The sequence below is a fragment of the Aethalodelphis obliquidens genome, unplaced genomic scaffold, assembly GCF_003676395.1.
Source record: "Aethalodelphis obliquidens isolate GAN/ISIS:26980383/991018 unplaced genomic scaffold, ASM367639v1 scaffold7, whole genome shotgun sequence".
Classification (NCBI taxonomy): domain Eukaryota; kingdom Metazoa; phylum Chordata; class Mammalia; order Artiodactyla; family Delphinidae; genus Aethalodelphis; species Aethalodelphis obliquidens.
Genome location: NW_020837951.1, coordinates 2,895,883 through 2,908,791, shown reverse-complemented (window position 1 = coordinate 2,908,791; position 12,909 = coordinate 2,895,883). Strand labels below are relative to the sequence as shown.

Sequence of the window (12,909 nt, the reverse complement as noted above, 5' to 3'; positions counted from 1 at the left end):
TTTCCTTTTTTTTTGTTTTGTTTTGTTTATTTCTGTTTGTTTTTGTTTTTTGGGTTTTTTTGTGGTACGTGGGCCTCTCACTGTTGTGGCCTCTCCCGTTGCGGAGCACAGACTCCGGACGCGCAGGCTCAGCGGCCGTGGCTCACGGGCCCAGCCGCTCCGCGGCATGTGGGATCTTCCCGGACCGGGGCACGAACCCGTGTCCCCTGCATCGGCAGGCGGACTCTCAACCACGGCGCCACCAGGGAAGCCCCCAATTTTGCCTTTTAATTAGGATCTTTAATTAACTTTTCAACATACTGTGAGATGGCCGGAGTCCAGTTTATTTTATTTATTTATTTGTCTATGGACAGCAAACCACCCTTTAACAATTCATTTAAAAGTCCATTTTTTCCTCTCTTGATCTGCAGTGCTGTCTTCTCCACAAATCCAGGTTCCAGATAAGTCTGTTTACGAGATCTCTGTTCTGTGCCATTGGTCTTTTTGTTTGTTCCTGCAGTGTTTTAAGGCCTAATTACTTTAGTTTTGTAATAATCCTTGAGATCTAGAAGGCTAAATTCTCCCACAATGTTTTCTTTCAGGAACATCTCTATTACCTATGTTTCCTTAATCTTCTGTATAAATATTCAAATATGAAATTTTTTAAGTTGCACTCACATACTCATGTACACACACACACACACATGCATACGTTAAGAGTTTTATTAGAATTGCATTATCAATAGATGAATTTGGGAAGAATTGACGTGATACTCTATCATTCCCAAACATAACAGCTCTCCATTTATTTAGATTTTCTTCCAAGTCTCTTACTACAGTTTGTAATTTTCTCCACAATAAAAGTATTGCACACAGTTTATTAGATTCATTTCCAAGTATTTTCTATCTTAAGTGTTATTATTAATGGTACATTTTACCAGCATTTTATTAAAGTATAGTTAAATAGGGTAAAATGCAAAAATCTTTAGTGTACATCTCAATAAATTGTACATGTTTGCACCCACATGACCACTACCCAGATCAAATATGTGACTTTTCCATCACTGCGGAAGGTTCTGTCCTGACTTTTCAGTCAACACCCACCCCCAGAGGTAACTACTATTATCAGTTTGGTCACTGAAGATTAGCCTTGCCTCTTCGTGAATTTCAAATAAATGAGATTATGCAGTATTTGTCCTTTTGTGTCTCGGGATAATTTTGAAACCCATCCTTGTTGCTGTGTGTATCAGTAGTTTGGTTTTTCTCTTTTTACTCCTGAAAAGTATTCCACTTGTCCACATACCCCAGTGTGTTCATCCCTCCCCTTTGGTGGGTATTTGAGTTGTTTCCAGTTTGGGGCTACTAGGGAAACAGCTCCTATAAAATTTTTGTGCCATGTTATTATTATCTTGTTTGAAGTAGTTCTCTACAAGTGATGGCTGGGTTCTCTTCAGTTTAGATCAGAATGGTGTGTGTGTTTTTGCATCTCATTATGGCTTCATACGTGCACTTCTCTGGTGACTGATGATGGTGAATATGTTTTCATGTTATTAGCTATGCAGTAACTTTTATTAGGAAGTTTTGTTAATTATTTTGTCAATTTTTAAACTTGGGATACTTATCTGTTTATTAATGTGCTGTACTGTTCTTTATATATCCTGGTCCAAACTCTTTGCAGATGTGTATGACACAGACATTTTCTCCCTATCTGTCCACTGCCTTTTTAATTTCTTAGCAGTATTTTTTGAACATGGGAGGTTTAAATTTTTGATTAAATCCGATAGATCAATTATTAGTTTGATGCTTAATGACTTTCGTATCTCGTTTAAGGGGTCTTTACTTACACCCAGGTCGTAAAGATGTTCCCTGATGTTACCTTGCAAAGACTTTATAGTTCTAGCTTTCACGTTAGCTTTGTGATTCACCTCAAAATAATTTTGTTCACGTGGTGCACTAAGAGTCAAGGTTGTTTTTTATTGTATCCGTAGCCATTTACCTCAACACCATTTACTGAGAAAAATCTCATTGTCCCAACTCAATTCATTTGGTGTCTCTGTGAGTCTATTTCTAGAGTCTCTATGTTCTATTCTTTTATTTTATTTTATTTTATTTTGCGTTACACAGGCCTCTCACTGTTGTGGCCTCTCCCATTGTGGAGCACAGGCTCCGGACACACAGGCTCAGCGGCCATGGCTCACGGGCCCAGCCGCTCCGCGGCATGTGGGATCTTCCCGGACCGGGGCACGAACCCGTGTCCCCTGCATCGGCAGGCGGACTCTCAACCACTGCACCACCAGGGAAGCCCTATTCTTTTTTTTTAATATACATTTATTTATTTATTTATGGCTGTGTTGGGTCTTTTTTGCTGCGTGTGGGCTTTCTCTAGTTGCGGCGAGCGGGGGCTACTCTCCGTTGCAGTGCACGGGCTTCTCATCGTGGTGGCTTCTCTTGTTGTGGAGCATGGGCTCTAGGCACACGAGCTCAGTAGTTGTGGCTCACGGGCTCTAGAGTGCAGACTCAGTAGTTGTGGTGCACGGGCTTAGTTTCTCTGCGGCATGTGGGATCTTCCCAGACCAGGGCTCAAACCCGTGTTCCCTGCATTGACAGGCAGATTCTTAACCACTGCACCACCAGGGAAGCCCAGGAGTCTCTATGTTATATTCTTGGGCCAAAATCACAGTGTCCTGAGGACTGTTAACTTTATGAAGAGTCTTGAAATTTGAGAGTGTAAATTCTTCAAAATTTTCTTCTTCTCAACAATTATTTTGGTCATTTATTCTAGGCCCTTTTCATTTCCACTTAAATGTTTAAAAAAGATGAAACCTTTTTGTTAGCCCATGCTCATCCTGTATCAGCTTTTCAGTTAAATGTTTACTTTAGAAACTACAATGTGTATTATTGATTTATTATAGCCATTGAAACATATCACAGTCTAAATGCTAAACAGTCAAAACAAAATCTTAAAAATAGCCTGTGGGTGGTGGTGGGGAAAAGGTAGGAGGCATTTTATCTTCAAAGGAGCAACAGCAAGCATGATGGCTGACTTTTCCACAAAATTATGGAAACCAAAAGATAATGGAATGACGTCTTTTAAGCACTTAAAGAAAAAAGTGCCAATAAAGAATTCTATAGCCAGTGAAAATATCTTTCACAATTTGAGATGAGATAAAGATGTTTCCATACAATAAAAAAGAAAGCTAGTATTCCAGATGGACTATAGTTCCAGGTGGAATCACAGAACTACAGGAAGGAATGAAGACAGCCCCAAAAGGTAATATGTGGATAATTAGCAGCAAATATTTATTTAAGACAAGACTAATAGTAATGTCTTCTTGGTATTATAATGCTGGGAAAAGCAAAATATATGGCAACAGTAGCACAAAAGGCATGGAGGTGTAAGTGGGGTTAAACTGATGGAAAGCTCTTGCATTTGCAGTGAGGAAGGGAGTTATCCTAGTGAAGTTTTTTTGCCTTAAAGTCAATTTATCAGATATTAATATAACTCTTTCTTTTCTGTTACTGGGTACTTGGTCTCCTAACTTTCACTCTTTCAACCTCTCTGTATCCTCATGTTACAGGTATGTTTCTTTTAAACAGCTTATAATTGGATTTTTTAAAAAATACACTTTGGCCATTTTTATCTTTAATGGAGGTTTTAGACTATTTACATTCATTTTAGTTAGTGATATATGGTTTTATTTTCATCATTTATTTTGTATTTTTTATCTTGCCTTTTTTGTTTCTTTTTCTTCTCTCTTCTATTTGATTGAATATTTAATTCTAATTTTCCCTTTATAGTTATACACACTCTTTATTTTATAATTGGCTACCTTAGACCTTTTAACATATATGTTGAACTTATCAAAATTCAAGGTCAATCCATATATTTACCCTACTCCCAAACAATAAAGATTTAAAACTCTTTGACTCAGACTGTTCCTTCCTGACTTTTCTATTCTATTATGGCAATTTTTTTAACCCAATAAAGTATTTTTATTGCTCTTCACAGTCAATGTCTAATTACCTTTGTTGCATATGTACTTTGGTCACCAATTCTCCTTGCATCTAATCTCCCACCTGAGATTGCTTTCATTTTGCCTAACATGCATCCTCTAGAATTTCTTCGAGGGGAGATTTATTAATAGAGACACTTTTATTTTTCCTGCATTCTTGAAAGATATTTCCTTTGGGTATACATATTCAAGGTAAATAATCACATTTTTGCCATGGAATAATGATTCCATTTTCTTCTGGTGACCACTGTTGATACTGATGAAGTAGATGTCAGTCCAATTGCCATTCCTTGGTGGAATATTTGTCTTTTCTCTTTGATACTTTTATTTTTTTTAATTAATTTATTTATTTATTTTTGACTGCATTAGGTCTTCATTGCTGCTCGCGGGCTTTCTCTAGTTGCGACGAGCAGGGGCTACTCTTCATTGTGGTGCATGGGCTTCTAGGCGCACAGGCTTCAGTGGTTGTGGCACATGGGCTCAGTAGTTGTGGCTCGCAGGCTCTAGAGCACAGGCTCAGTAGTTGTGGCACACGGGCTTAGTTGCTCTGCGGCATGTGGATCTTCCTGGACCAGGGATCGAACCCTTGTCCCCTGCAGTGGCAGATGGATTCTCAACCATGGTGCCACCAAGGAAGCCCCTCTTTGGTCCTTTTAATATATTCTCTTATACTTTAGGGCTCTGCACTTTCACTCCCATGTCTTTGAATATTGAGAGGTTTTTATATGTCCTGTTTGGATTTGATGGGCTTGATGAACATGAAGATTGGTATCTTTTTATCAGTTCTTGGAATTCTTGGCCATTATTTCACCAAATATTGCGTCTACTCTGTATGATTAGAATTGAGTTAAACCTTCTCACTCTATTCCCATAATTCTTATCTCTCATTTATAGCTTCTGCTCCTTTTCTCTCAGTGCTACTTTCAGGGTAATTTCTACAACTCTATCTCCCAGTTTATTGATTCTCTCTTTAACTGTGTCTAATCTGTGGTTAAACCCATCCATTGAGTTTTTAATTTCAGTTGAAATTATTTCCATTTACAGTGATTATATTTGGCTTCTTTTCCAAATTTGCTTGGTCATTTCTTTAAATACTCTCCTGCTCCTTACCCATATTTCAGTCTCCTCTTTATTTCTTTAAACATGTTAAGCATACTTATATTCTTTTCAATACTTCCAATATGTGAGGTCCAGTGTGTCTGATTCTTACAGTTGCTGCATTTTGCTTTTTGTTTTTCATTTGGGTCTTATTCATGGGGCCCTGTTTCCTTGTGTGTAATGTGATTCTGATTGTGAACTCAAGCCCCTTGTAGTGGGTTTATTTGGGGGATTTTTTTGAGGCCTGATTTAAAGGTGAGTTTCCCCAGACAGGGTTTATATTCCCTTCCTTCAAGTACATCACAGTGCTGCCCACCCACAACCACTCATCCCATGACCACTCTAAACTAAATTTTCAGGTTGAGACTCTTTGGATCATCCAGGTAGTGTGAACGTGGGCTGAAAACCATGTGTGGACTGGCTTATGGTTATAAATTCTCAGGGAGAATTTTTTCTCCACTCAATGCCAAATTCGTTATAGACAGTTTTCCTGGCTTCACCGGGGGGACCTTGGGGACATGTGGGTCCCTTGGCGTTTTAGCGATAGACTCCGTTAGAATCGCCTCAGTAGACAGGCTGTGACCTTTCAGTGTCCACTGCCTCTTGGAAGGCCATGAACCCAGAAGCTGGTGTTCACCTAAGGTCATCATGGTGAAGGCCCATTTTGGTGCATAGGTACCCACTTGTACTGAGTTATTTTGCCACAGAGAATCCCTTCATTCCTGCCAGGAGGGCATTTTGACAAAGTGATTCTAAAATTAACCTCAAATAAATGAGTGAGAATAGTAGCCAAGGCCTTTGGGGAAAAATCATAGCGAGTCATGATACACGCTGTCCCGCATTTTGATAGTTAATTGTATGTGTCAACTTGATAATTGTATGTGTCTAAGGGATGCCCAGATAGTTATTAAAATATTATTTATGGGAGTGTCTGGTGTTTCTGGAAGACATTAACATTTACATTTGTAGACTGAGTAAAGAAGATGGCCCTCCCCAATGCATGGAGACATCATCCAATCCATCACAGGGGCCTGAATAGAACAAAAAGGTGGAGGAAGGGAGAATTTGCCCTCTGCTTGACTTGGGACATCCATCTTCTCCTGTCCTCAGACATTAGCATTCCTGGGTCTTGGGCCTTGAGACTCAGACTGGGTTTTACACCATTCTCCCCTCCCCCACCCCAGTTCTCAGGCCTTTGAACTCAGACTGAATTACACCATCAGCTTTCCTGGTTCTCCAGCTTGAAGGCAGATCCTGGAACTTCTCAGCCTCTATATAGTGTGAACCAATTACTATAATAAAGTTGTGTGTGTGATAAAGTCGTGTGTATACACATACATATATCCTCGGTAATTTTAAATGTATGACACCAGCTCATGTCACAGCTAGTAAGAATCGGTAAGAATGCACAAAAGGTCTAGGAACAGACTGTGTAAGAGGAGGTTTTCAAATAAGTGGAGCTAGAAAAGATTCTTCACCAAAGAGCCAAGAGCTGGATAACCAGTTAGTCACTTAGGAAAACGGCCAACTAGAGTTCCATCTTACGCCAAAACAGAGTCCAGATGAATCAGAGCGGAATGTAAAAAGTGAAGACATAAAACAACATTAAAAGTAGAGGACAATAGTTACACAAGCTCCAGGTAGGAAAGACATTTGTAAGCATAAAAAGCAAAGGGAAAAAACATTAAAAATATATTTAAACCTCCATCAGTAACAACAACAAAAAAAGAACATGATGAATCACAGTGAAAGGCCAAGGGAAGCTGGAGAAACCTCTGGAAACGACACGAGAGAAATGATCATGTTCCTTGCCTTTACGGAACTATTACCAATTCATAAAGCAAAGGTGTCAAATGACATGAACAGAAAATTAACACCGAAAGTGCTCAAGAAACTTTTGAAATAAACGTCCAAGTTCACTAGTAATCAAGGGAGGGTACATTGAAAGAGCATAGCTTCCAGACTCATCAAGATTTTGTCACTGATAGTCCTCAGCATTGGTGAGCTTTCGGGTGGATGAACGTTGCCTATCCTGATGGCAAACTGCATTGCCATTTCTGAGGACAATGTGTCCAGGGCTCCAAAAGGATTCCAACACTTTTGACTCAGCAAGCCCCTAGGTAAATCCATGACAGTACGACAGTTACTAGCAAAATGATACAAAACAGACAATCAATACCCAAAATAGAAACTGGATACATATATTATGGTATGTCCAAAGGATATGACACATGATGAGCCAAGTATTAAAAATAAGGCTTTGGGCTTCCCTGGTGGCACAGTGGTTGGGAGTCTGCCTGACGATGCAGGGGACACGGGTTCGTGCCCCGGTCCGGGAGGATCCCACGTGCCGTGGAGCCGCTGGGCCTGTGAGCCATGGCCACTGAGTCTGTGCGTCCAGAGCCTGTCCTCTGCAGCTGGAGAGGCCGCAGCAGTGAGAGGCCCGCGTACCACTAAATAAATAAATAAATAAGGCTTTGGATAAAGGCAACACAATGGACAAAGATAGTCTTTCAACAAATGGTGCTGGAACAACTGAACAGCCACGTGCAAAAAAGAAAAAAAAAAAGAATTTAAACACAGACCTTCATGGAAACTATGTCAAAATGCATTACAGACTTAAATGTAAAATGCAAAATTATAAAACCCCTAGAAGATAACACAGGAGAAAATCTAGATGACCTGGGGTACAGTGATGACCTTTTATATAAAACACCAAATCATAATCCATGCAAGAAAGAATTGATGAGCTGGACTTTATTAAAATTAAAAACCTGCTCTGCAAAAAAGAAAGTGACGAGAACAAGAAGACAGGTCACAGACGGGGAGAAAATATTTGCAAAGACACATCTGATAAAGGACTGTTACCCAAAATATACAAAGGACTCTTAAAACTCAGCAATCAGAAAAGGAACAACCTGATTGAAAACGGGGAAAAGACATGAACAGAAACCTCACCAAAGAAGGTAAACGGATGACAGATAAGCGTAGAAGATGCCCCGCCCCATACGTCACGAGGGAAACGCAAATCAAAACAATTATGCGATGAGATACCTCTACGTACCTGTGAGAATGGCCAAAATCAAAAACACTGACAACACCAAATGCTGGGGAGGCTGTGGAGCGGCAGGAACTCTCACCCACGGCTGATGGGTGCAAGGCAAAACGGTACAGCCGCTTTGGAAGACGATTTGGAGCTTTCTTTCAGAACTAAACACACTCTGACCGTATCATCCAGCAATCACGCCCCTTGATAGTTATCCAAATGAACTGGAAACATATCCACACAGAAACTGGCACGCAGATGTTTATAGCACATTTACTCATAATTGCCAAAACTTGGAAGCAACCAAGATGTCCTTCAGAAGGTGAATGGATAAATCAACGGTGGTCCATCCAGACCATGGAATAATATTCAGCACTAAAAAGAAATTAGCTATCAAGTCATAAAAAGACATGCAGGAGGCTTAAATGCACGTTAGTAAGTGAAAGAAGTCGATCTGAAAAGGCTTCAGACTATGTGATTCCAGCTATATGACGTTCTGGAAAAGACGAAACTATGGAGACAGTAAAAACATCAGTGGTTGCCAGGGGGTGGAGGAGGATGAATAGATGGGGGAGTTTCAGGACAGTGAAATTACTCCATACGAAACAGTAATGATGGACAGGTGTCATTGTATATCTGCCCAAATCCATGAATGTCCACCACCAAGAGTGACCTCAGTGTAAACTATGGGCTTTCGGTGATAATGACATGTCAACATAGGTCCATCAGTTGTAACCAATTACCACTCTGGTGGGAGATGGTGAGAGTGGAGGAGGGTTGTAAGTAGAGTTGGGGGGGAGGAGGGATACGGCTGATCTCTGTACTTCCTACTCCGTTTTGCAGTGCACCTAACACTGCTTTGAAAAATAAAGCTTATTAACTAAAAAAATTTAAAAATAAAGGGGAAGAATCAGGGTCTATCTAGCCGCAGGGAAACTGCCCATGACGCCCCTTAGCACGTACCACACAGTAGGTCCCAGTTTTGCAAGAGTTCCCACGGGGAAGCTGCTCCCCGTCACCTCCCCTGGTGGGTCCCTCTCCTGTGATCCTTTGTGGGCCGCACAGTGGCTGCATTGTTGCTCCCCCGATGGCTCAGAGACCCACAGAGACCGCCGCTTCTCTGTGGCCTTTATCTCTCATCGCTCTGCTGTGGAGCAGGGGTGATACCCCACTCCAGATAAAAGCTCAGTAGAAAACGGCCGGTTTTCACTGGCATGAGGAAATCAAACAGCCATTAACCAGACAGGGGTTATTCATCTCTTTACCAGCACTGCTAGCACGTGGAGTCCTCCCGGGGGACCGCCTTGCTGGGGGATGGCAATGTGTCCTCGGCTAGAACAAGGAATGGGCCACCCACCTCCACTCTGGCCAGTATTTTCTTTCTCTAAGAAGAAAAGCGACAGCAATGGGAAGAAGAGCTAATCCATGGTCTTTGTCAGCAAATGGCAATATTGTGGACCGTCAGCTGTCCTGCGGGGTCAGATAACTACTGGGCTTGTCAAATAAAATCAGTCTAAACGGATTTACAAAGAGCCGTCTGAGACGCCAGGAGTCATCCAGGCTCTTAGCCATCTCCTCCTCCCCGATGCGGACGGTGCTTCATGCAGGAAGAATGTGGTGCGTGTTTTCCCAGCTTCCTTCTCGGGCTGCCACCAAAGGTGGGAGTAGGGCAGCCTCTGGGAAGCACAGACTCCTCAGCTTTCAGAAATTCCACAAGTCGATCTGGGACGTGAATCACGCTTCAGGTTTGGAAAAAGTTGCAGAACCAAAGCCGACGGAGGTTCAGGGCCACCCCACCGCGGTGGCAGGCCATGGGGGTAGGCGGGGGCGGTTCTGGAGCCTGGTTGGGCTGAGTCCCTATCTGTTCCATCTGGGGGTGGCAGTGGGGGCTGTCAAGCTATAGACAGCATTTAGTCACAGGTCAGCTTTACCCAAAACTGGATTCATCCCGTTAACTCCCTCAAACCACAAACATGGCCGTTGAGTCCTGGTTCTACAATTCTCTGAGGAGCCTCAAATGATTTCTTGGGGCGTCCTGGAATTCCATGAATAAAACCATTCCTTAAGCAAGCACACAGAAACCCTGGAGTGAATTGTCACTGAAAACTTCTGGAATGTTGGTGAGAGACCAGGAAGGGGGATGGGAGAGTCTCCCTACCCAACAGTCAACGGTGTCCCAGTAATCTAGCTAAGGAGTAAAGTAGCCCTTGCAAGGTGAAAGGTCACGTTTTCCTTTTATAAACAGAAAAACTGAGGCCCAAACAGGGGCTAGGAACCCCCCCACACCCAGGTCTCAGAGTATCATACAACACAAACCACTCACATGCATCTAGTCCAGAAATGTTCACTCTTCCATTTACTCCCTAAAGACCTTCCAAACACATGTATGCATTTTTCAACTTTATAACCAAAATGCACAAGGATTCACATGGAACGAATGTGTCGCTGCCACCCCCCCACCTCGTGACCTCCCCTCAGCGAGTGTCCCCATCTGGCTCTCTTGAAGGGCTGGAGCGCACCCTTCAGGAATATCTTTGGAGAAGGACATGTTGCCTATAGGAGGATGACTTCCTGTTGCCACCTCGCAAGGTTAACGGGCATGGACGGGCATGGAATTTAGGGTCAGGACCTTTATCTTTCAAGTTCACTAGGATGTTGGTCCAGTTGGCGTTTGTGCTGCAGAGAAATCTTGAAACCAACTTGGCTTCTGCTCCTTTGTACAGAAACATTTTTCCCCATCCTGCGAGGATGGAATCATAAGAAGGGGCCTCGGGTCATTCCCAGGAGAAAAAAGGAGCAAATCAGCCCAGATTCCCCCCCACCCCAATCTCCCAGGGTCCTGCTTTGGGTCAAAGGCCAGCCTTGGGTCAGATAGCCTTGACTTTGTTCTGCCGCTAGTTGGGTCCATGACCTTGAGAAGTCATGTTACCTTTCTAAGGACACTTCACTCCTTTTTAGTAAGGGGGGAATATTTCCTTCCTGTATCTGTTAGCACAGGCTAGGTTATTCTGAGTAACAAACATCCCCCAATTTCTTCATAGTTTAAAACAACAAGGGAGTGTTTCTCCCTCAGGCTACATGTACCTCCTGACACTTGCACACAGTGACCAGACACTGGCCCATCACCTGTTCCATGGCAGGAGAAATGACCAGCCTTCTCTCTGCCCAGGCATGGAGGGGGCTGGACACTGGTGAGTAGTGGGAATGACTGCCACACCTGTCCAGACATGGTGTGCAAGCAGGCCCTCGGCACCCAGGTTACCAGATGGCAGCCAAGATTCCCTAGCAGAGGCTGGTGGGAAGCTGGAAAAGCCCAGATGACGGGGGGTGGTGCCTGAGGGCATCCAGGGAGCAGGGGCATTTCCAGAGGTACACCTTGGGAGGGCAGAACGCAGACAGCGAGGCTGGACCAGCCCAGCAGCGGGTCTTCTGGTGACTACCTGACTGCCAGAGTGAACTCCATCCACACGTCTCCCTTCAGCCCACGTGGTCAGGGACCCTGCTCTGCTCAGGGGTCACAAGCAGGCACAACTCTACAAAGGAAGAATGTGCCAACCTGGCAAAAATGCGATCATCTAATTTTCTAAATCCCTGGTTCCTCTTGATCTTTAAAAATCAGCTTTTTTTAATCTGAAGCTCAGGATGTGACAGAACTCAGGTTGGAGACTTTGGTTTCCAGTGAAAACTCCAGAATGGAATGTGCATCTCAGCCAACATGGCTGGGGCTGCCGACCCTTCAGGCTCCTGTTCCCTCTCTCTGTCTCTCTCTGCTTGTCTCTCTGTCTCTGTCTCTCATTCTGTGTCTCTGTCTCTGACTCTGTATCTCTCTGTCTCTGTGTCTCTCAGTCTGTCTCTGTATCTATCTCTGTCTCTGTGTGTCTCTCTGCATCTGTCTCTCTCTCTGTATCTCTGTGTCTCTCTCTGTATCTCTGGGTCTCCCTCTCTGTCTCTGTGTCTCCTTCCCTCCCCCGTCTCTCGCTCTGCATCTCTCCCTCTGCCTCCCCACCCCCTCTCAAGCCAGACAACAACAGATGATGTAACTTGGATCCCAGGCAGCCAGCTAGTTGTATCTGAAGAATCCACGTGTTTTAGGTGTTTCAGAATTACACCCTCTTTCTCATGGGAACACATCTGGGGGCTCCCCCTCCCCCTGGAACAGAGCACCCAGACCCTGACACGACCAGCCAGGTGCCCCAGGATCTGCAACCCCTGGAGCCCAGAGACCTCCTTGCTCCTGGAAAACAAGTCTCTTTCCGTCCAACAGCCCTGCTAACAAGCAGGTCATGGCCGCTGGCAACAGCACCTTAATGACAATCGCAGACTCGGCCAGAGCGGCCAGCCTGGCGCAGACGGACAGAACAACCTCCCCCTTCCAGGTCATCATATTCGAGCACTGCACTCCAGGTGGGCCTGGTGGGGACACGCGGGCCACTCACCCCACGCATGGGCCATGACTCCGAGCAGTGGTGCCTGGACCCGTGAGCACGCAGTGGCCATCCCTGTCCACCAGGAGCGCCTTTGGCACAGGAGAAAAGAAAAGCCTACGTGTCCTTATGCAGTGTGAATGCAAGTTTCTGGCCCTGAATGCGACTTTTTCTAACCAGCGATGCGTCAGAGCCCCACTGGGGCTGTCAGGAACCACCAGCACTTGGGTGTGTGTGGCGTGTTCCCTCGTTAGGAAAGGGTGGGCACATGGAGGCTGAGATCAAATGGGATTAAAGGCTAGAAAAGCATCTATACTGTTTGATCTCAGTTTTGTTTGAATAGGTTTTC

At 43.9% G+C, this 12,909-nt stretch overlaps 1 long non-coding RNA gene across 1 annotated transcript; it reads right to left on the bottom strand.

Moving 5' to 3' along the window:
- Positions 1 to 7,456: 7,456 nt before the first annotated feature.
- LOC113619538 (uncharacterized) lies at positions 7,457 to 10,857 on the bottom strand. The gene is made up of 3 exons (XR_003432421.1): positions 9,664 to 10,857; positions 8,155 to 9,520; positions 7,457 to 7,501 (listed from the first exon to the last, which is right to left on the bottom strand). It is a non-coding gene; the product is annotated as an uncharacterized LOC113619538 (long non-coding RNA).
- Between the last annotated feature and the right edge of the window lie 2,052 nt (positions 10,858 to 12,909).